Raw genomic sequence first — 22712 nt, 5'->3', positions numbered from 1 at the left:
ATGCGGTCAAACTTTGCAGATTGGCAAGATGAGGCATTCCCTCTAGCACACTCAGCTAAAGACCACGGTCTACCCAATCCAAATCTTCTCTTGTTAAGGAGGCTGCCATGTACAGATGAATGTGTAACAGCTCCCTGGCCACAACATCTAACCTGTGGCGCATATCTCGAATCCTCTCTCTCACCAGTGCCATGTTGGCTCTGCGTTTTATCTTGTTCGCCGCTCTGGAGTTGATGTGATGTTTAATTCTGGCAAATACTGGTACCACTTCTCCATCTCGACACCTCAGCAAAAAACTGAGAGAACTCAGCATCTTCCCTTTCTTCTGCCGTAGCTGGCTCTATTTCTGCCAGAATCAGTAGGATCCTCCGTAAACACAATACCAAGTGTGTTTTCTGTCCATCCAACAAGATCGGGGGACTGCTGGGGAATGTCAAAGACGACCTGGGGTTACGAAAACCAGGGATTTACAATATACCTTTTCAATGTGGCATGTCCTACACTGGCCAGACAACAAGAACTGTGGAGATCAGATGCAAAGAACATCAGAGGCACACTAGATTAAGACAGGTGACTAAATCAGCCATTGCTGAACACTGTCTAGAACTAGACCATGCCATGAAGTATGAGGATACCAAGATTCTAGCACAAACACCCAGATTTTGGGACAGTGTTATAAGAGAATTGATAGAAATTAAAATGGCTGACGATCTTATGAACCGTGACACAGGGTACCAGCTAAGCAGAGCCTGGGATCCAGCTCTGGAATTGTTAAAGGAGCAATGGGGCCAGCTGCAACACTACACAAAGAACCAGAGACATGGAGATGGAAAACGAGCCCTGACGGACTGCCAGGCGCACCAGACCGAAGATGGAACACCCAGAAGTGGGACTGGTGGGCGCGGACCACAGAGGGAACATCCAGAGCCGCAGCGGACGAAAAACGGAGCGGCAACGCCCCAACAGGTCGTGGTGAGCGGGCGCGGACCGCAGGGGGAACGCTTTGTACCCCAGACCGTAGATGAAACCCCCAGGAGCGGGTTTGGTGGGCGCGGACCGCAGAGGGAACACCTAGAACCGCAGCGGACGGAAAACGGAGCAGCAACGCTCCAGCAGGTCGCAGGGAATGGGCGCGGACCACAGAGGAAGCGCCTGCAGCCGTTGGTGGAGGGGGAAGGCCATAGGCATAAATACTGGACCAGGTCCACTCGAGGAGCAGTCTCAGGTCGCACCTGATGAAGGCCACGAGCAACGTGACCGAAATATCGTGCAGGTATGACGCTGCTCCCATCATGTTCACACGTTGCTAATGATTCACATTACTCCACCAACTCGATTGTCATCCGCAGAAAGGTCGCTAGTTCATGTGGACGTGCTGTAATGTGTCTCCCCAATGCATTCCACTCGTGAGCTGTGGGATTTACGTAGGGGCATGGACAGGCCAGTACATTCGGCTAATATCCTCTCGTTGCAATAGCTCTTCCTCCCGTGCTGTTCGATGCGATCGTACGCTGTAATCCATAAAAATTAAGTCAGGGCGCAGTGCATCTCCAATTCTTTGAAGGTGGTACACTCAGCGGTCAAAGTTATTCTGACGCTATGGTCCTTCCCGTTGTGCGTGTTTCATCGGTGCATTCGGCCTTGCCTTCGTTTTTATGGAGAATGAGTGAATAGATGTATGCACATTTCATATCCTGTGGAAATATATTCCGAAATTTCTGGAGGACATACTGACAAGCAGAAGTCTTCGTGCACTTAGTGCCAGCATTTTCAGCCCAGTTAAAGTGCTTATCTAAAGTTACACCTAACTTCTTCACAGTTTTCTGATATGGTATTGCGATTCGCCTATGGAACCCTTTCAAGTGTTTGCTGAACAGTAGACAATAAATTGAGTTATAATATATTTTATTTCACATCATTAATTACGGCAGAAGATAATACTAATCAGTTTTGAGGTATTTAGGTCCACCTGATAATATAGTAATTTCGATTCAGAAAGTGAAAGATATTTCATTAGAAGATGATACTGCCTTCTATATGTGATGCAGTCACTATGAGTGCAGTTTGTGTGGTTTCGTGATATCATTCCAAATGTATGAGCGGCATTTTACAGTAGAAGAGCAAAGTTCTTTCTAGATGCCAGTTAACCCTGAATGCAGTCATTAACCTTGAAGACATTATGTAATCAATGACCTTGAACTTTTCGAACCAGCTTGCCTACATGCAGGAGCCACATTAATAACCGTTGAATACATGGCATCACCACTCACTTTCTCCCACCCTGTCCCCTCCCCACCCCCCCTTCACCACCCATTATTACTTAACTCATTCTTAAGCCATGCCCTTCTCTTGGAATTAGACCAACCACAGCTCAAATACACATCTTCTGCTCTCCTCTAATCACAGCTCAGTGTTTTGCCAGGCATTAAAAGAAAATAACCAATCACAGTTCAGTATTTTGTCAGGCATTAAAATGAAAGAGCCAGTCAGTATGTATACCAGAGTCAGCTGTCTTGTTCTCTGTACTCCCTCTTATCCATGATTTAAGTTGTATCTTCGTGCCTAACATGGAGAAATATGTGGTTGACCACGAGTTTAAATAGGTCTATTTCTACAACTAGAATGTCTCTACTATTCATAAAGATACATGTGACTCACTTATTGGCACTACAGATCTAAGTTACGGGTTAAGACATATATGCCGCCTAAAGCACAACTGTGGACTTCGAAATCATGTGGCCCAATGCTACATCCACGTCTAAATTGTCCGTATTCTGTAACAGTACAAAATACATGTGGCTAAAATCACATGCTAAGCAGGCGATGCAGTAACACTTAAAAGTCCTCTGAGGCCTAAATGAGGATTTGTTACTGGCGATACGAAATGAACTTTTGTCACCTGACCAAGCAGCAATTTAGAGAGGAAATAGATAATGCGTCACGTTCTACACTAGAAAAATAAGTTGAAGGTATTCACTGGTTAATACTGTTTTTCTGTTACTTTTGATCTTATATTTGAAACGCCTGGTTAAATCCGCAGGACGGAACAGGTAGTTGGAATTGTGGAAAGGGTCCAAAAATGAGCGGCCGTCGGTTACACTCGAACACATATAACTTTATTTAGTTGCCCAAACATTACAGCCTAAATTACCGAGATTAACTATCGACTGAATATGCCACACAATCTCATGGCTTAAGGGCACATCCTCTTTAATTTTTAAAACGGCTGCTGGCCCATGATTTGAAACACAATTACAATAAATGTTCAAAAGGCAGACAGCGCAAGTTTTTTCCTTAAATAATATTTCAAATGAGGCTGAAGGCCCAAACAATCTAAGACTTGATAAGTAAGGAATTTTAATTTTAAAAAGGCTGAAGGCCCATGATTTTAAAAACACAACTACAATAAATTTTAAAAGGCAAAAGGCCCAAAGCTTTATCCTTAATTAATTTTAAAAAAGGGGCCTAAGTCCCAAACAATCCAAGACTTAACAATACGGAATTTTACTTTTAAAATGGCTGAAGGCCCATGATTGAGAACATACCTACAATAAATTTTTACAAGGCAGAAAGCCCAAGGCTTTATCCTTAAATAATTTTTTTAAATGAGGCTGAAGGGCCGAACAATGTAAGACTTAACAAGTAAGGAATTTAAATTTTAAGACGGCTGAAGGCCCATGATTGAAAAACACAACTACAATAAACTTTAAAAAGGCAGAAGGCCCAAAGCTGTATCCAGAAAAAAATATATTAAATGAGGCTGAAGGCCCAGACAATGCAAGACTTGACAAGTAAGGCCCATTATTTGAAACCCAACTAAAAGCATACAAATTCAAACCATCGGCTATGAGCCATTAAAATACACAATCTAACACCAATAAGAAAATTCAGTACAGCCAGCGACGCTCAGAAGTTTCCGTGGGTCGGTCTGCACTTGAAACATTAACGTTCGCTTAGGGGAGACAGGTAGTCGACCCAACTATATCCGATCCGCCGGCAACCCAACCAAGAGATAGTCAACGGACCCACCGACAAGACGACTTGCTTTCCACCCGACCATTACACAAGGAACTCCAAGGCCATAACGTAAAAGATGTAGCCGCCCACAACCGAGTATGCATAACCAGTCAAAACTACACACACGTGTTGGACAGCGACAACACGGTGAGTAAAGGACTCAGCCTGAATTTTTCATCAGCGTCCAGGGCAGTTAAACGGAACGCTAACGGCCACAAGTCAGAAAATTCCGCTGGAGCACCTGGACTTCACATAACCAAAATACAGTTAACGTTCGCCAACTCGAAAGTTTTGAAATCTTGCAGTGACTAGCAAAGAATTACGAATGAAATTGCTGCTAAATAGTTAATACCTATGTGGCTTTGTTGATAGACAGGTAAAGCAAACGACACGACAAACGTAGCAACTGCAGTGCGCCCCGATAGCTGGGTGGTCAGTGCGGCAGACAGTCATGCCAAGAGGCCCGGGTTCGATTGCCTGCTGAGTTGGAGGTTTTCTCCGCTCAGGAACTGGGTGTTGTGTTGTCATAATCTCATCCCAATCCAAGCACAAGCTGCCGAAGTGGAGTCAACTCAAAAGACTTGCACCAGGCAACCGGTGTAGCCGACGGGAGGCCTTAGTCACACGACGTTTCCATTTTTTAGCAACTGCAAAACTGGCGTAAGGCCCAGTTAACGGTAAGTGTCATTGGAAAGCCAACAAAAAACTCTTAAAAGCAGACATAATAACAGGCTAAATCCAAAAACATTCTTAACAACTCCACCAACGGCCGAATTATAAAAGTGCACTGTAATAAGACCAACAAATATGAGGAATAATTACAGATTAAAAACGTAAATTCTGATGCCGATGATTTATACTTGAAAATTTCATCAAAAGGCATATGACCTAGTAAAGTTACTAACCACGATCAAGGAAACATCAAATTTTAAGCGGGCCACAAATTTTACAAGCAATTTTCAAAAAAGCCAGAATATATACACATTAACTTAATTAACAGCAGGTTTCCAAGGAGACAAGTTTAGTATCGATGGAGGCTCTTTAAGATTTGTCTGAAATTCCCCAAAAGACCAAGATATCTATTAGTAACGATAGTGAGACTGACAGCACAGTGGCCTAGCTAACAGTAGGCGGAAATTATATTACAGGTTGTCTCTATATGGCGTCTCTTTACTAAAAAAAATTTTTAAGGAACGTTTTCATATAAACACATACTATTTCGATAACTTAAAAATTCAAGTAAGGTAGGCTGTTGCAGTTATAATAGCAAGAATAGTTACAGATTAGGAACGTAAATACTAAAACTACACTCAGGTGACAAAAGTCGTGGGAGACCTCCTAATATCGTGGCGGACCTCTTTAGTCCGACGTCCTGCAGCAACTCGATGTGTCATGGACTCAAAAAGCACCTGGAAGTCCACTGCAGAAATACTGAGCCACGCTGCCTCTATAGCCGTCCATAATTGCGAAAATTTTGGCGGTGCAGCATGTTTTGAACGAATTGTCCTCCCGGTTATGTGCTAGAAATGTGCGATGGGATTCATGTTGGCCGATCTGGGTGGCCAAATCATTCTCTCGAGTTGTCCAAATTTTTCTTGAAACCTGTAGCGAACAATTCTGGCGCAGTGGCATGTCATCGTTGTCTGGGTACATGAAGTTCATCCAAGTAGCTGAACATTTCCAGTCAATGATTGGTCCTGTTGGACCAGAGAAGCCAGTATATTCCATGTAAACACAGCCCACGCCATTATGGGGTCCCGACCTGATTGGACAGTGCCTTGTCAACAACTTTCGTCCATGGCTTCGTGGGGTCTGCGCCAGACTCAAACCTTCTTATCAACTGAAACCAGGTCTCATCTGACCAGGCCAAGGTTTTCTAGTAGTCTAGGCTCCAATCGATATGGTCGCCCAGGAGAGGCGCTACAGCTGATATCGTGTTTTTAGCAAAGGCATTCACCTCGGTCGCCTGCTGCTATAGTCCATTTACACCAAATTTCAGAGCACTGCCCTAAAGGATACGCTCACCGTAAGTCCCAGAGCGATTTCTGGGACAGCTTCTTTAAGTCGTTGCGTCACTTAATCAAGCACGTCTTTAACTTTGATGACCTCACAGAGACACACACATTCACAAAGACACCCATAGACTCAGGGGAGTCTCAGAGAAGATCCCAGAGTGCCCCAGAGATCATCCCAGAGAGCTGAAACACTAAGAATCGTTTCTCCGTTTTCGGCAAGATTAGTCTGTAGTCTTTTTATTCAAGATCAACACTCTTTAAGATAATACAGAGTGTAGTCACAAACAAGTGATACATCTTCACAGCAACCATGTCCTTTACACGAAAAATATACAGCCTTATCATCATCCACCTTCCTGCGACCACGAGTACGAGTAAACAAAGCTTGTGCAGGAACTAAATATGAAGTACTACCACCTCCAACTTCACTAAAGAGAAAATTACGATAACAGATTACATCTCTACGAGCAAACCTCTCATGGCCACCGTTCTCACTTGTGCCACCGCATCTAGCAAAAACTGTCAGCACTGACAACTGAAAGTAAATGCCGCTGCTCGCGATGGTTATGTGAAGGGCGTCGGCCAAGCATTTTCTGTGGTGAGAGGTAATACCTGAAATTTGGTTCTCTCGGCACACCACTGACACCGTGGATCTCGGAATACTGAATTGCCTAACTATTTCCGAAATGGAATGTCCATGCGTCTGGTTCCAGCCAACATTTCGTTTTCAAAGCCTGTTAATTCCCGCCGTGCGACCATAATTCCGTCTGAAATCTCTTCACGTGAAGCACTCTAGAACAAATGACATTCTAGCCGGCCGAAGTGGCCGTGCGGTTAAAGGCGCTGCAGTCTGGAACCGCAAGACCGCTACGGTCGCAGGTTCGAATCCTGCCTCGGGCATGGATGTTTGTGATGTCCTTAGGTTAGTTAGGTTTAACTAGTTCTAAGTTCTAGGGGACTAATAACCTCAGCAGTTGAGTCCCATAGTGCTCAGAGCCATTTGAACCATTTGAACAAATGACAGCTCCACCAATGCACTGCTCATTTATACCTTAAATACGCGATACTACCGCCCTCTATATATGCCCACAGCGCCATCGCATCACGTCTGTCACCTCATTGTAAAATTATAGCCAGAAGCAAACTCTAAGATTTAGAAGGAATTTTAAAAGTACTTCAAAAGAAAGACATAAATTAAGTTAACGGCCAGCGGCCACTTAAGCAAGCTCTGCAATCGGCAGAGTTACCATATGAATGCCCTGAAACTTGATGAAAACACAGGAAGTCCATAAATAATTCAGTGGCCTAGAACAGCAGCAGGCTAAATTTATACTACAGGACGCTCCTAAGGGAGACCGACACTCAACTTCAGAGCAGCAAACAACGGCAGTAGTCACTCAAATCTACCGACAGACTCGGCAAGAACCGGGCGGTACGGTCCAATAAATAACTGTCAAATAGTTAATATACAGTGGGCTAGTAAACAAAGATAACAAACAGCAAGTATTACGGATCTAAAGCACCCACCAGCCTAGCAGTTTTATTAACGGACGTATTACCAATTCTGTTTGACGTCTGCCACAGCACTAAGGCGTATAGTGAGGTCCCTGATAAGAAAGCTTAAAATAATGGATTACATTTCCTGCAACATACACATACAATTAAACTGCATGAGATTGAAAGACAATGCGTAAGGTACACTCTAAGGGAAAGAAGAGAAAACAGATAGAAGAAAGAAGACCCATGAAAGAATGTTCGAATGAGACCGAAATTGATGGATGTGATGTCTGTGTACAAAGAAGTGTTTGCAGTATCAGAAAAATTTGACGATTTTGTAGAGAGAAAGAGGTACGTAAGTCGAGCAAATCAGTAAAGCGTTAGTCCATCTCCGGCACTTATGCAAGCAGTTATTGGGTTTGATATTGATTGATAGAGTTGTTTGATGTTTTTCTGAGGGATATCCTGCCAAATTCTTTGCAACTAATCCCTTTAGATCGTCAAAATCACCGCTGGTAGGAGGGTCCTACCCTTAATGCTCCAAACGTTCTCAGTTTGGGAGAGATCCAATCCCTTTCAACATGCACCTCACCATATTCCACAATATGTGCAGGCAACAGTTCCCCAAACAGGCTCTCTTTCTCCAACGATTAAGTAAAAGAAATTCAAATTCCCAGGCTGTGTGACGGTGCAGATGACTCTTTATAAGCAAAGCTGCATGTCATCCAGCAATCGTAGGTCAACACGAAGTGTTCATACGCCCTCCATGAAATCGGACCTCCAAGTACTAGTTCTGCGACCCAGTCACGTCCCTCATTACGAGGTGAGCACGGAAATATATCCTGTCAGCAGCCACTCATGCATGCCCCCTAGCGACCCAGTATTCCCTAGTCACCGAGCCATAGACAGAGGGAAAGCGAGCGCAAATAGAATCGATACCAGTGAAGATATCACGCACAGGTGGCACAATCCTCCCTTCATTGAGTTGGAACCTGCAGGGACAGGAGGGGCAAAGTATGAGTAGTGAGCCGTGGCGGCTTTAATTTGGTAGACATGGCTCTCCAGATCCTACATCTACATCTACATGGATACTCTGGAAGTCACATTTAAGTGCCTGGCAGAGGGTTCATCGAACCACCTTCACAAATCTCTATTATTCCAATCTCGTATAGCGCGCCTAAAGAATGAACACCTATATCTTTCCGTACGAGCTCTGATTTCCCTTATTTTATCGTGGTGTTCGTTCCGCCCTATGTAGGTCGGTGTCAACAAAATATTTTCGCATTTGGAGGAGAAAGTTGGTGATTGGAATTTCGTGAGAAGATTCCGTCGCAACGAAAAACGCATTTCTTTTAATGATGACCAGCACAAATCCTGTGTCATTTCTGTGACACTCTCTCCCATATTTAGCGATAATACAAAACGTGCTGCCCTTCTTTGAACTTTTTCTATGTACTCCGTCTGTCCTACCTGGTAAGGACCCCACACCGCGCACCAGTATTCTAGAAGAGGACGGACAAGCGTAGTGTAGGCAGTCTCCTTAGTAGGTCTGTTAAATTTTCTAAGTGTTCTGCCAATAAAACACAGCCTTTGGTTAGCCTTCCCCACAACATTTTCCATGTGTTCTTTCCAATTTAAGTTGTTCGTAAATGCAACACCCAGGTAGTTAGTTGAATTTACGGCTTTTAGATTAGACTGATTTATCGTGTAACCGAAGTTTAACGAGTTCCTTTTAACACTCTCGTGGATGACCTCACACTTTTCGTTATTTAGGTTCAACTGCCACTTTTCACACAATTCAGATATCTTTTCTAAATCGTTTTGCAGTTTGTTTTGGTCATCTGATGACTTTATTAGTCGATAAACGACAGCGTCATCTGTAAACAATCAACGACAGCTGCTCAGATTGTCTCCCAAATCGTTTATATAGATAAGGAACAGCAAAGGGCCTATAACACCACCTCGGGGAACGCCTGAAATCACTTCTGTTTTACTCGATGACTTTCCGTCAATTACCACAAAGTGTGACCTCTCTGAGAGGAAATTGCTAATCCAGTCACATAACTGAGAATATATTCCATAAGCACGCAATTTTACTACGAGCCACTTGTGTAGTACAGTGTCAAAAGCCTTCCAGAAATCCAGGAATTCGGATTCGATCTGAAATTCCTTGTCAATAGCACTCAGCACTTCATGTGAATAACGAGCTAGTTGTGTTTCACAGGAACGATGTTTTCTAAACCCATGTTGACTGTGTGTCAATAGACCGTTTCCTTCGAGGTAATTCATAATGTTCGAACACAATATATGTTCTAAAATCCTGCTGCATATCGACGTTAACGATATGGGCCTGTAATTTAGTGGATTACTCCTACTACCTTTCTTGAGTATTGGTGTGACCTGTGCAACTTTCCAGTCTTTGGGTACGGATCTTTCTTCGAGCGAACGGTTGTATATGGTTGTTAAGTATGGAGCTAATGCATCAGCTTACTTCAAAAGGGACGTAATTGGTATACAGTCTGGACCAGAAGACTTGCTTTTACTAAGTTATTTGAGTTGCTTCACTACTCCGAGGATATTTACTTCTACGTTACTCATGCTGGCAGCTGTTCTCGATTCGAATTCTGGAATATTTACTTCGTCTTCTTTTGTGAAGGCTGTGTTTAGTAAATCTGCTTTTGCAGCACTGTCTACGTCGGGAACTATGGTCTTTGCTCAAGGAGTGTGTTGTTGGTTTGCCGGCCGAAGTGGCCGTGCGGTTAAAGGCGCTGCAGTCTGGAACCGCAAGACCGCTACGGTCGCAGGTTCGAATCCTGCCACGGGCATGGATGTTTGTGATGTCCTTAGGTTAGTTAGGTTTAACTAGTTCTAAGTTCTAGGGGACTAATGACCTCAGCAGTTGAGTCCCATAGTGCTCAGAGCCATTTGAACCATTTGTTGTTGGTTTAGTGAGCCATGGTACCGACAGTTATCTGGAAAGCATGTGGCTGGCAGGTTGTTGGGTTTGGGGGTAGGCAAGTTCCCGGCCAACTCTGCAAGCTTAAATTTTATGACACCTAGAAGATCACCTGTATGGCCTGGAGGCAATAATACCGCTGCCTGGAACCCTAGAAGTCACGACCCCTTCATAGATGAGTGGAGTTAAGTTTTGTTTCTTATTGGTACTTGCTATCGTAAGGCAATGTTTCTGTTAATGTGGAATTAGCCTGTCACATTAGCGCCCCTCCGAGTGATTGTGTGGGTAGTCATCGGTCAGTGTAACTGATAAAAATTTGTTGTTCTAGGCCACATTCCATGCAAGTGTACGTGCATTGCCTGTTGCAAAGCGTATTTATGAAACTGAAATTGTAACGTAGTCCGTGTCATTGGCAAGGCACCATTTATGGATGAGTATGCCCTAATAATTGGATCTGCAGGCGCTGATATTTCACCTTGTTAATTTTCGAGTAATTTTAATGAGTGTTAAATTTGTAATTTGTATGTGTATTCACTTTCGCAATAAGTTGGTATTGTCTACATCCTAGACATTCTCACTTGTAGCCTTATTTGGGCAGGTTACTGTTCCCTGCTGATGAGTGTCGGTAGGGTGGTCCTGGAAGCGGACGACGCGTTCCTGTTTCCTGGGCCTGGAGCAGAGACGTGTTTTCTCTCTGCTGCGGCGACACTTCCATCGTTGCATGACGTCAGATGCCTCTGCCAGCCACCTCGTGTTGACTCCAGTAAAGTAAATTTTCCCGTTTGATATGTGCCACAGCGGAACGTCGGCAAGTAATTACAGATCTCTTGATCTATTCAGTACTGTGAATTCAGCAAGCACATAAACTTTGATGTTTGTTCTGCAAGCAATTTGCTTCTCACTATATTTTCTCTTTAACTACTTGTTTTAACCTTGCAGCCTTATTGCTAGTTCTGGAGCATGTTAATTTTAAAAGCCCTTTGTTTACATGAGCTGTGAAGTTTTTCCGTTTTTATCTACAGTCATTAGCTGACTCCATTCATTGTGAGATTTACCTTCTTATTGCCTGTTGGCTGTGATAGCCATCTGTAGTAATATGCCACCTTTTCTTGTATTTGAGGGGACCGCATATTTATTTAAAAGTCATTGTTAATGTTTCTGCTGGTGTGTTCCAGTTGGGAGTCTCGTTTAAATTGCATGTCTTCCCAGCTTATTTTGTATTTTGAGGGATTGTGTATTTCTTTAAGGGTCATTGTCGATGTTTCTCCTGTGTGCACTATCTGGGAGTCACATTTAAATTGTATGCCTTCCCAGTTCTTCTTGTATTTTTGGGGACTGTGTATATTATTGCTTAAGGGATTTTATTAAGAATTATGAATTGTTAAGGGCTTGCCAGTGTGAGTGACGTGACTTATTGTCCATTCTGTATTTTGGGTGGGCGTTGTTTATTTGTTTAAAGTTGTCCATGCTTGGGAATTGTTAGTACTTTCAGTGACAGTGATTTTCAGTTCATTTTACTGGGAAAACTCATTTGTTGAATCAGCTTGCAGTCACATCCAGTTCCTGTAACCTGTTACTTGTATTTGGGGACTTATCGTTTTGAGCCTCCTCCTAAATAGGGTAAATTGATAGTTTTTTAGTAATGAATTTATCCTGCCCAACCCAGTTAAAACTTCCGGGCTGAGAGGCCGTGGTCGATGTATAAAATTTCTACCTGACGTTTCGTCTCCAGCTGCGGGAGACATCTTCTGAGGTCGTCCAGCTACTGCCACTGAGGCTCCAGGTACTCTAGCATTTATAGAGAGCATAGAGGGCACCACCATTCGTCACGTGATGCCGACGGTATGCCTATCTTTGGAAGGCGTCATCATTCTCGATTAAGAGTAATCGATTGTCATTCTGCTGGCGCAACGTCGACATCCATATTTTGTCCAACTTTAAAACTTCCTCTTTTCTAATAAAATTGTTATGGTGTTTGTGAATCTCTATTGCTTCTCTATACATGCGTGCGTGATAATGGGATGTTCGTGCTAGAACGCTTGTCTCATTAAATTTAATTTCGTGATTCCCATCTCGAAAAACATGCTCAGCTACTGCCGATTTCTCGATGTGTCCTAAGCGACTGTTTCTTTTATGTTCGGCTAAGCGGGTGTTTACACTTCTTTTCGTTGTTCCAATATATACTTGTCCACAACTGCATGGAATTTTGTATACCCCAGGTGTTGCTATGGGGGTGTCGGGAGTCTTTTGCAGTTCTTAAATATTCCTTAATCTTCTTGGTGGGCCTGAAGATTGTTTCGATCCCATACTTGGCCATAACTTTCGCGATACGGTCCGTGACTTTATTGATGAAAGGGAGGAAAACTTTTCCAGTAGGTGACCGTTGTTGCTCTGGACTTCTGGCCTCTTTTCTTCTTAGATGGAGGGCTCGATCAATTTCCTTGCTGGTATATCCGTTTTTCATGAAGGCTGACCGTAAGTGATTTAGTTAATTTTGCAAGTAAGCCGGCTCGCAGATTTTGTTGGCTCTGTCCACTAAGGTTTTCATGACACCTCTTTTTTGCCTTGGATGATGGTTAGATTCCTTGTGGAGGTATCGATCCGTGTGAGTGTTTTTTCTATATACCTTGTGGCCCAGCGTCCCATCCACCCGTTTAATTACCGATACATCCAGGAAATTGAGTTGACCGTTGCTCTCTTCCTCCATCGTAAACTGTATCTTCGGGTTAATACTGTTCAGATGGACCAAGAAGACATCCAACTCTTCTTCACCATGAGTCCACACTACAAATGTGTCACCAAATTGGCGGTACCATTTAGCAGGCTTTTTACTGGCAGTCTGCAGCGCTCGCTGTTCGAAATTCTCCATAAATAAATTGGCAACAGCTGGACTGAGAGGGCTTCCCATCGCCATCCCGTCGATCTGTTCGTAGAACTCGTTGTTATACTGGAAATAAGTTGTAGTCAGGCAGTGTTTAAGTAAAGCCACTATGTCAGTAGTAAAAATATCTGCTATATATGAAATAGCTTCGTTTACAGGCACCATGGTAAACAATGACACTACATCGAAGCTCACGAGAATATCACTTGGGCTTACATTAATCTCCCTCAGTTTTTCAATAAAATGCGCCGAGTTTTTAATGTAACTGTCCGTTCTGCCAATGTGTGGTTGCAGCAAGCAGGCGAGATATCTGGCCACCTCTTGTGTTGGAGATCCTATGGCACTCACAATCGGTCTCAACGGGACCTGTGGTTTATGTACCTTTGGGAGGCCATAAAGTCTGGGAGGATGAGCTTCCGTTTTGCAGAGTTGTTTTTTATCATCCGAAGAAAGAGAAGATTGTTTCACCAGTTGATTGGTATTTCTCAAAATTTTGGTTGTAGGGTCCTTCTGAAACTTTTTGTACGTAGTCGAATCCAAAAGGTCACTAATCTTCTTGTGATAATCTTCGGTGTTCAGCAAAACGGTAGCATTTCCTTTATCAGCTGCAAGTACAATAATGCTCTTACCCGCATTGACGTGCCTCAGTGCCCTCATTTCCGCTTCAGACAAATTGCTGGCAGGTGGTTTCGCTTGGCGTAATATTCTGGCTGTTTCAGTCCTGATTTCATCCGCGGAATGCGATGATAACAAACGGATTCCTGCCTCCACATTCGCTATAATGTACTCCGTAGGAACCTTTAGTGGCGTGACTGCAAAGTTGCCTCCTTTCGATAGAACTGAATGTTCCTCTTTTGTTAATTCTCTCCCAGACATGTTAATCACAGTTCGAGAATTGTCAGTGACTGATGTTCCACTTCTGCCTTTTTGTAGGCCATCGAATTTCCTCTTCTGCCTATTAATTGCCGTTTCTGCACTGAGCTCCATGGTCCTGACAGTTATACAGTCCACCTTATTCCAGTCATAACACTGCATTATGTTACTGATATATAAATGGAGATATAACAGCTTACTGCTAGTTTCCGCTAGTTCTCGCCGCGTCTGATGAATTCGTTCCCGAAGCATCGCTAGTTCCATGCGGTTGTACATACGGTGCGCTTGCACCGAGTGAAACATTCTCCTCGCCTTCAGAAACTTCGACACTGTCGCGGTGTCCCGGCAGCGTAGCAGGAAAGTAAGCGTACACAGTTGTTGTGCTTCCCTCTTGCGCAGTCCCTCCAGTCGCCGAACCAAAACTGACACTTCCTCCCCGTAGAGGCGTTTAATCATAGAATGTAGGCTTTCAAGGCCGGTGTTGTCTTCAGTTAAAACTTCCGGGCTGAGAGGCCGTGGTCGATGTATAAAATTTCTACCTCACGTTTCGTCTCCAGCTGCGGGAGACATCTTCTGAGGTCGTCCGGCTACTGCCACTGAGGCTCCAGCTACTCTAGCATTTATAGAGAGCATAGAGGGAACCATCATTCGTCACGTGATGCCGACGGTATGCCTATCTTTGGAAGGCGTCATCATTCTCGATTAAGAGTAATCGATTGTCATTCTGCTGGCGCAACGTCGACATCCATACACCGGCCGTGAAAGCCTACATTGTATGATTATCCTGCCCAAGTTCTTAAACTTATTGTGAGAGGCCTTATTCATTTTTGACAAGATTTTTAATTTGCAATCATAATAATTGTGGTTAATCAGTAACGTGTATGCCATGAAATGACAAATGATGAATTATGTTGGTCCACCTTCCATGTGTTTTCCTGACAGTTATCTTAAACCTTGTTGTGAGATATCAAGCAGATTCTCCAGCACTCTGATTCCTAGTGGCGACCTTCAGATAGTTGATGTAAGCTCTAATTCGTTTACTGGTAGAATGTTCCTGATCAGGAAGACCACTGCTGATGAGTTGTCGACCACCTTGTACGATACCATTGAGGCAAAGCTAGTGCAAGTCGAATCGATACCAGTAAAGATATCACATGCACATGGCACAATTGTTCCAGGGGATGTTTTCACTCTCAGGGTGTTTTGCTTGTACGTTGACTTACTTCAGAGCTCGAAGTCGGCGCCACCGTGGACTGGTTTCAGTCATAAGTGATGCATCTGATTAGGTAGTGGGGTGAGGTTGGTGGATCCCACACTGTGGGCATTGTACATGATTGGTACGTAGCATAACATGTAAGAAGACAAATGCCACGTACGTATTGTCTATAGATGTGGAGTGTAAAACCATCAGAACACAGTAAGAATGGTTTAGATAGTGAGGAGGATCATATTGTTGCTCAATTCTTTAACAGTTATGTTTATCGGCTGAGCTCAATAAGCTAACGGGAAACGCTTGTTAGTATGCACCGAACTAATAAAAATGAATTAAATTTAACATGATAATGTTATGGTTCAAATGGCTCTGAGCACTATCGGTCTTAACACCTGAGGTCATCAGTCCCCTAGAACTTAGAACTACTTAAACCTAACTAAATTAAGGACATCACACATATCCATGCCCGAGGCAGGATTCGAACCTGCGACCGTGGCGGTCGCGCGGTTCCAGACTGAAGCGCCTAGAACGACTCGGCCACTCCGGGCGGCTGATAACGTTATGAAAACAGTGTTTTTTAGTAATACAAAGTGTCCAAATTTGTCACGAATTAGCAGGATAATACACAATTTCGGCTTGGAAACGGTCTGTCTCTACGTTCAGTCCACAACCATACTGAAGTAGCGTTATAGGACTAAGTTTATCCTCCATATACGATTGAATGGTTGTCGATGAAAGTGGAATATCGACGATTTCATTACAAGTAACTCCTTCAAAGTTTATGCCGTTCTGTCAACCCTAAGACGAGAACTTAAACTGACGGGTGAAGAATTAATTATATTCGCCCGTTACAAAAGTGCCGTATTCCCATCTCAGAGCAAACGGAAGTTAGAATTTGAAGCGAAGAAAATAATCCTTAAGCAATTGTAGGCTCCAGCTTTTGAGAAAGTACTTTGACACGGTTTGTCTGCCGCAAAATTATCGCCAGATCGTGAGCTATTTAGAACGATAAGGAAGTTGTTTTTCCTAATGATTTTCACTTTAAAGGATACGACTGTGACATTAGACTTTCGCTTGTTGCTGGTGGTGGTTCTATTTTTTATGACCTGAACGTTTTTATGACACATGCCACCCTGCGGAATGTACGGGTTCTGTTGACATATAAAAGTTAAATCAATAATTGATATAGTAGAATTTATATGTTTTTCATTTTCAGTTACTGTTAGTTTGGTAGATTATATAAGATTTGCCATGGTAAACTATAATTTCAAATAATATTCCAAGTTCTTATTTACTTTATAAATAATTCCATTGTATTTCACGATGTAACATAAATATTGATGTCACAGATCTCACATACTTCTGAGGCAGCAAAAGGAAAAAATGATATCATCAGACTGGATTTGAAAACCAAGTGCGAAAATTTGAACCTACGGTGTTACGTCACTGCTATACCCTCTTGCTTAGTACGACACCATTTGTGCAAACTGACGCAGTAGTACCAAAACTTTGACTCTCACTTTCTCGGAAACTAAAAGTCAAAAATTAAAAATCAAATAAATCAATCGCGTTTTCAGATTTTTTTTGATATCGGCCCTTTTCTCAGACCATCTTCAGGGCTTGAGTAACAACCTCACTTCTATGAATCTCGCTCCGTCTGCCACCACCAGCAGCCATAATGGCGGTCAGTAACCTGAAGATCATCTGAGAAAACGGCGGAAACCGGTTGCTAACAACTAAACAATAAAAAATCTGGAAACGTGATCGAGATTGTTTTTATTTCATTTTTAGCATTTTATCCCGATCGCTCTGCTCTAGCATACTTTCTAGAATTACACGGAAACTATTGAGTGTTGGCACTTCAGACAATATAACTATCCATTTACCTTCTCCATTTTTTCACCAAGCGAAGTGAGCGACCAGTTGTGGTCACTCCTTGTAAGATGTAGTTTCAGGAAATTGCTGATGCAAATCCAACCCAGCGCATGGAACATGGTGTTCTTACAGTATTTCCGCACCTATCCGTAAGGCCCGGAACGTCGGTCTTCAGAAACTGATGTACTATCGAAATTAACGACCTCGTCCAGCATCCCTCAGGACTACTACGATGTAATTACGTTTGTTAAAGTAAAATTAACTCTTACTGATTCCGTGGAAACTGATACGTTTAATTTCCTTCAATTTGTGAACTCTTTTGTTCTATCTATTTCGCTCTCTCTCTGTCTACATTCTTCCTCACACTATATCTTTGTTAAGTTTTTCGATGAATCTGTAGGACGCTAGGTGGGGACTGCATCGCATCGGTACGGGAATGACTATAGTGTCGGATGGTGGACATCTCTCACTGCTACCTCCAGATAGCAAAGTGTTGAAAACAATTGGAAGAGATTTACAAATTCACGTAACTGGTGATCGTTAGCCACGTAGGGACGATTCAAAACGGAAATACTTACTGAGAAAATGTTTAGATTTCATCTTGAAAAGTTTAATTCATTTCATCAACGTCATATGATCTAAGTTCGTTGGCTTACCAGGGCTTAACTTTTTTCAAGTTATTCCACCGTGATGTAGAGATCTAGGTGTCTACTATCAATGCCTATTGCTCCCGCCGGTTTTGCCCCTTTTATGCGACCCTCAACTTCTTAGTTAAACAAGAGCCGATGAGAAACTGTCTCAGGAGACATGTCGATGTGCGCAGTGAGTATCGTGAATGCATCATTAAGTCTTTCCAGTAGCCCCCAAAATGAGATAAAATTACTACTAGAGTTGTCCACCGAGTCAGATCCGGCCATAAGATTGTAATGTTAAAAATAGCAGTCTCTTTTAACACTTGGATATTTCACATACGGTGTTGTGATAGTCTATAGGGATTATTGGCGTGAAACAATTGAGAAATAAACTATGCGCAAAATTTGCCAAATGCTAGATACAGCACAGAAATTCCTTCCCACGCTCACCTAGGATAACATCTTACTGTTACTTTGGTTCCACACCGTGTTAATTTGTTTGACAATTGAAAAGCTCATTCATCAAGCGCTTTTCGCTGTTATTGACAGAGCTTCACCAACACTTATGCTAAGATTTAGGATTAGACGATACTTTTTTGTGGAATGAATGACAGTTTTGGTCAAGGAAAACTGTTTTCAAGTATATAACATTAAAGTGAACGTTATTTACCCACAACGTTAATACACACATCAAAAAAAGTTTTACATCACCCCCGGTTCCCAGAACTCCTGAAGGTAGACGTTTACTGTGGATACTGTATCACAGACACAGCCCCTTTGACTATTCAGAGCCGCGCGGGATTAGCCGAGCGGTTTAAGGCGATGCAGTCATGGACTGTGCGGCTGGTCCCGGCGGAGGTTCAAGTCCTCCCTCGGGCATGGGTGTGTGTGTTTGTCCTTAGGATAATTTAGGTTAAGTAGTGTGTAAGCTTAGGGACTGATGACCTTAGCAGTTAAGTCCCATAAGATTTCACACACATTTGAACATTTTTTTGACTATTCAGAGATGTCACTAAACCCGCTCAAAGATGTAAACAGCCATCCATGAGCAGCGCCTATTAAACGGGGGGGTCCAATAGCCGATCAGTTCCAGTCATTCCACCAGGAAGTAGGTACACGGCTCGTGTTGTCTGTAGTTCAACCATGCCTAGACGATCAATATCGCGTTTCGATCACGTCCGTATTGTTACTTTGTGCCAGGAAGGGCTCTCAACAAGGGAAGTGTCCAGGCGTCACGGAGTGAACCAAAGTGATATTCTTCGGGCATGGAGGAGCTACAGAGAGACAGGAACGTCGGAGACGTGTTTGGAGGCAACCAGGTTTGGCTGAACACCTTACACACGCTGTCCAGCGAGTGCAGCAAGGTGGAGGTTCGCTGCTGTTTTAGGGTGGCATTATGTGGGGCCGACATACGCCGTTGGTGGTCATAGAAGGCGCCGTAACGGCTGTACGATACGTCGATGCCATCCTCCGACCGATAGTGCAACCATATCGGCAGCATATGGGTGAGGCATTCGTCTTCATGGACAACAATTCGCGCCCTCATCGTACACATTTTGTGAATGACTTCCTTCAGGATAACGACATCGCTCGACTAGACTGGCCAGCATGTTCTCCAGACATGAACCGTTCAAATACGCCTGGGATAGATTGAAAAGGGCCGTTTACGGACGATGTGACCCACCAATCAGTCTGAGGGATCTACGCCGAGTCGCTGTTAAAGAGTGAGACAATCGAAACCAACAATGCCTTGATGAGCTTGTGGATAGTATGCCGCGACGAATACAGGCAGGCATCTGCAAGAGGACGTGCTACTGGATATTAGAGGTACCGGTGTGTACAGCAATGTGGATCATCATCTCCGAAGGGCTCGCTGTATGGTGCTACAACATGCGATGTGTGGTCTTCCTGAGCAATAAAAAGAGCGGAAATGATGTTTATGTTGTTCTCTATTCCAGTTTTCTGTACAGGTTCTGGAACTCTCGAAACCGAGGTGATGCAAAACTTTTTTTGATGTGTGTAGTATCTGTTGACGCTAAAAAAGCAAATCGCTTCCAATTAATGAGATTTTTACTTTGCAGTTGGCTTAAGGCAGGAAGAAAAATACCCACGACGACTATAGATGAGGAGAACCGTCGAAATAACTATCCTTGCTTTTTACTTATGATGGTCGAATTGCAGTCGGCGGATCTGGATATTATTCGTAATCACTCATTAGCGCAAATCTTATTTCCAGAAATGCGAATGAAGCACATTGGTCTGTCTGGTATTTCTGCTCCCAGCAAGTACAGTGGCAGCAGCCGGTGACACAGCGTCTTCGCAAGGTGAGCTTCCTCAGCGCAACCCAGTCCAAGATTCACATTGACTGAGCAGCCGTATTTTGCCTGCCGACAGTCTTATGGAGAATTGGTAACACTGTCAAATACCTTCTGTAACTATCTGACGGTAGATTTACTTTCTGATTTGGTTCAGCCTATCCCGATAGGTTGACTTGATATTTTCTTGTCATTAGATTAAATATTCTGAGCTATTTTTACTTAAGGGATGACATAGAGGTAGAAAATGTTTTGTTTTGAGCCCAGGAAGCGCGTTCCAGCAGAGATTTCAGTTGCTTTTGCTATTTGAATTGCGCATTCTCTGTCATGGCCATCACTGACAAAACAAATCACCTGCTGTTTGACATAGTTGTATGCTAGCTTCGCGGTAAAGGGTTCACAGTTCAAGCGGAAGAGTGCTTTAGTTTCCGGTTATAATCTCGATGAAGACAAGTGTTCACTCCTTCTGTGAAAGAGCCACTAGGAGGCAGATCGACAATCAGTAAGGAACTCCTGAGACAACTTCTCCACAGGTTTTGTCACTACTTTAGATCTGAAGGTGAAAACTTGCTGAATTCAACACATAGTGCCTGCTTTTTTCTGCTTCTGTCCATTGTAGATCCATAATTTTTCGAATAGTTAACTGGATTTTATTATGTAACTGTCCCTACTGCTAAGTTTGCATACATTAGTGGTGGTTCTGCAACGCTACTTTATTACGCATGTAATTGAACGTAGAGGCAGACAGTTTCGAAGCCGCAAGTGCGTATTATCGTGCTACCTCGTGGTAATTTGGGATACTCTGTATTACTAAAGAAGACTTATTTCGTAACGTTGTCGCGATAAATTGTTATTCATTTTTATTAGTGCGGTGCATACTAACTAGCGTTATCCTTTAGTTTATTAGTCACAGCAGATAAACATAAAACTTAAATATATCAGCAACAATTCTCATAATTTTTCGAATTGTTTACTGGATTTTGTTATGTAACTATCCGTACTGCTAAATTTGCATACATTGGTTCAAATGGTTCAAAATGTCTCTAAGCACTATGGGACTTAACATCTGAGGTCATCAGTCCCCTAGACTTAAAACTACTTAAACCTAACTAACCTAAGGACATCACACACATCCATGCCCGCAGCAGGATTCGAACCTGCGACCGTAGCAGTCGCGCGGTTCCGGACTGAAGCATCTAGAACCGCTCGGTCACAACAGCCGGCCTGCATACATTCGTGGTAGTCCTGCAACGCTGCTTTAGTATGCCTGTGCATTGAACGTAGAGACAAACTCTTTCGATGCCGAAAGTATGTATTATACTGCTACCTCGTGATAATTTGGGAAATTTTGTATTACTAACGATAACTTTTTTCATAACGTTATCACGATATTTTTATTAATACAGTGCATACTAACTAGCGTTATCCCTTAGTTTATTAGATACAGCAGATAAACATAAGATTTAAATATATCAGCAACAATACAGTCTTCCATTGTAACTAAAACAATCTCGGAATATTCTGATGGTTTTTCGACTTCACGTTTGTAGGCAATATGTTGGTGGCACTTCATCTCCCTACATGTTATGCTGTGTTAACAGATAGTAAAACTGTCCTATCTAACATGAAACACCATGCTCTCCATACTTTAGACATTTGGTGTGCCTACTGTCTAAAAAGAGTGAAAAACTGAATAAGACTCAAACGAGAGTTCTGTCCCATTTCTGTGACTCTGTTCATGGGTAATGCTTATCTAGGGATAATGTTTAGGGGCACTGATAACAAACTACTCCATTAAATAACAGCAGGAAGTCTGACAAACTGACAAATACTTCCAATAAAGACTTTCTAACATTCAAATATATCTTTGATGTTAGCATGTCTATCTTTTGAGAAAAGCTGTTCTTACATTTTATATCCGGTTTGCCTCTTTCACCGTCAGTTATTTTGCTTGCTATATGGTTAAACTCCCTCCACATCACCTGACGTAATTCGACTGTAGCTTATTTTCCCCTTCTATTTACGTTCATACATCAAAAGAACGATAAGTGTCATTTACACGTAATGTTAACTGCATGGTCTCTCAGGAAGCTCGCCAATAAATACCAACAGCGTCTAGTGAACGAGCTTCTTGATTTGCAGAACACGTCACTTTGAAAGAAAGAAATTAATAATAAAAGCAGCTTGTTTACCACCTTGAGCGTGGGCAGCGTTGAGCTGACGCCCCGAAGTCAGCACAGTTTCCTCCCAATTTACTACCTGATTGCTTCTAAGGGTGCTGTCAATACAAAAACGTCACCATAGTCATACGGAAATTACTATCGAGATGATATCGATAAAATACAGGGCTATTACAAATGATTGAAGCGATTTCATAAATTCACTGTAGCTCCATTCATTGACATATGGTCGCGACACAATACAGATACGTAGAAAAA

This window comes from Schistocerca nitens, chromosome 2, assembly GCF_023898315.1.
Source record: "Schistocerca nitens isolate TAMUIC-IGC-003100 chromosome 2, iqSchNite1.1, whole genome shotgun sequence".
NCBI classification, from domain to species: domain Eukaryota; kingdom Metazoa; phylum Arthropoda; class Insecta; order Orthoptera; family Acrididae; genus Schistocerca; species Schistocerca nitens.
This window is presented reverse-complemented; position numbering follows the sequence as displayed.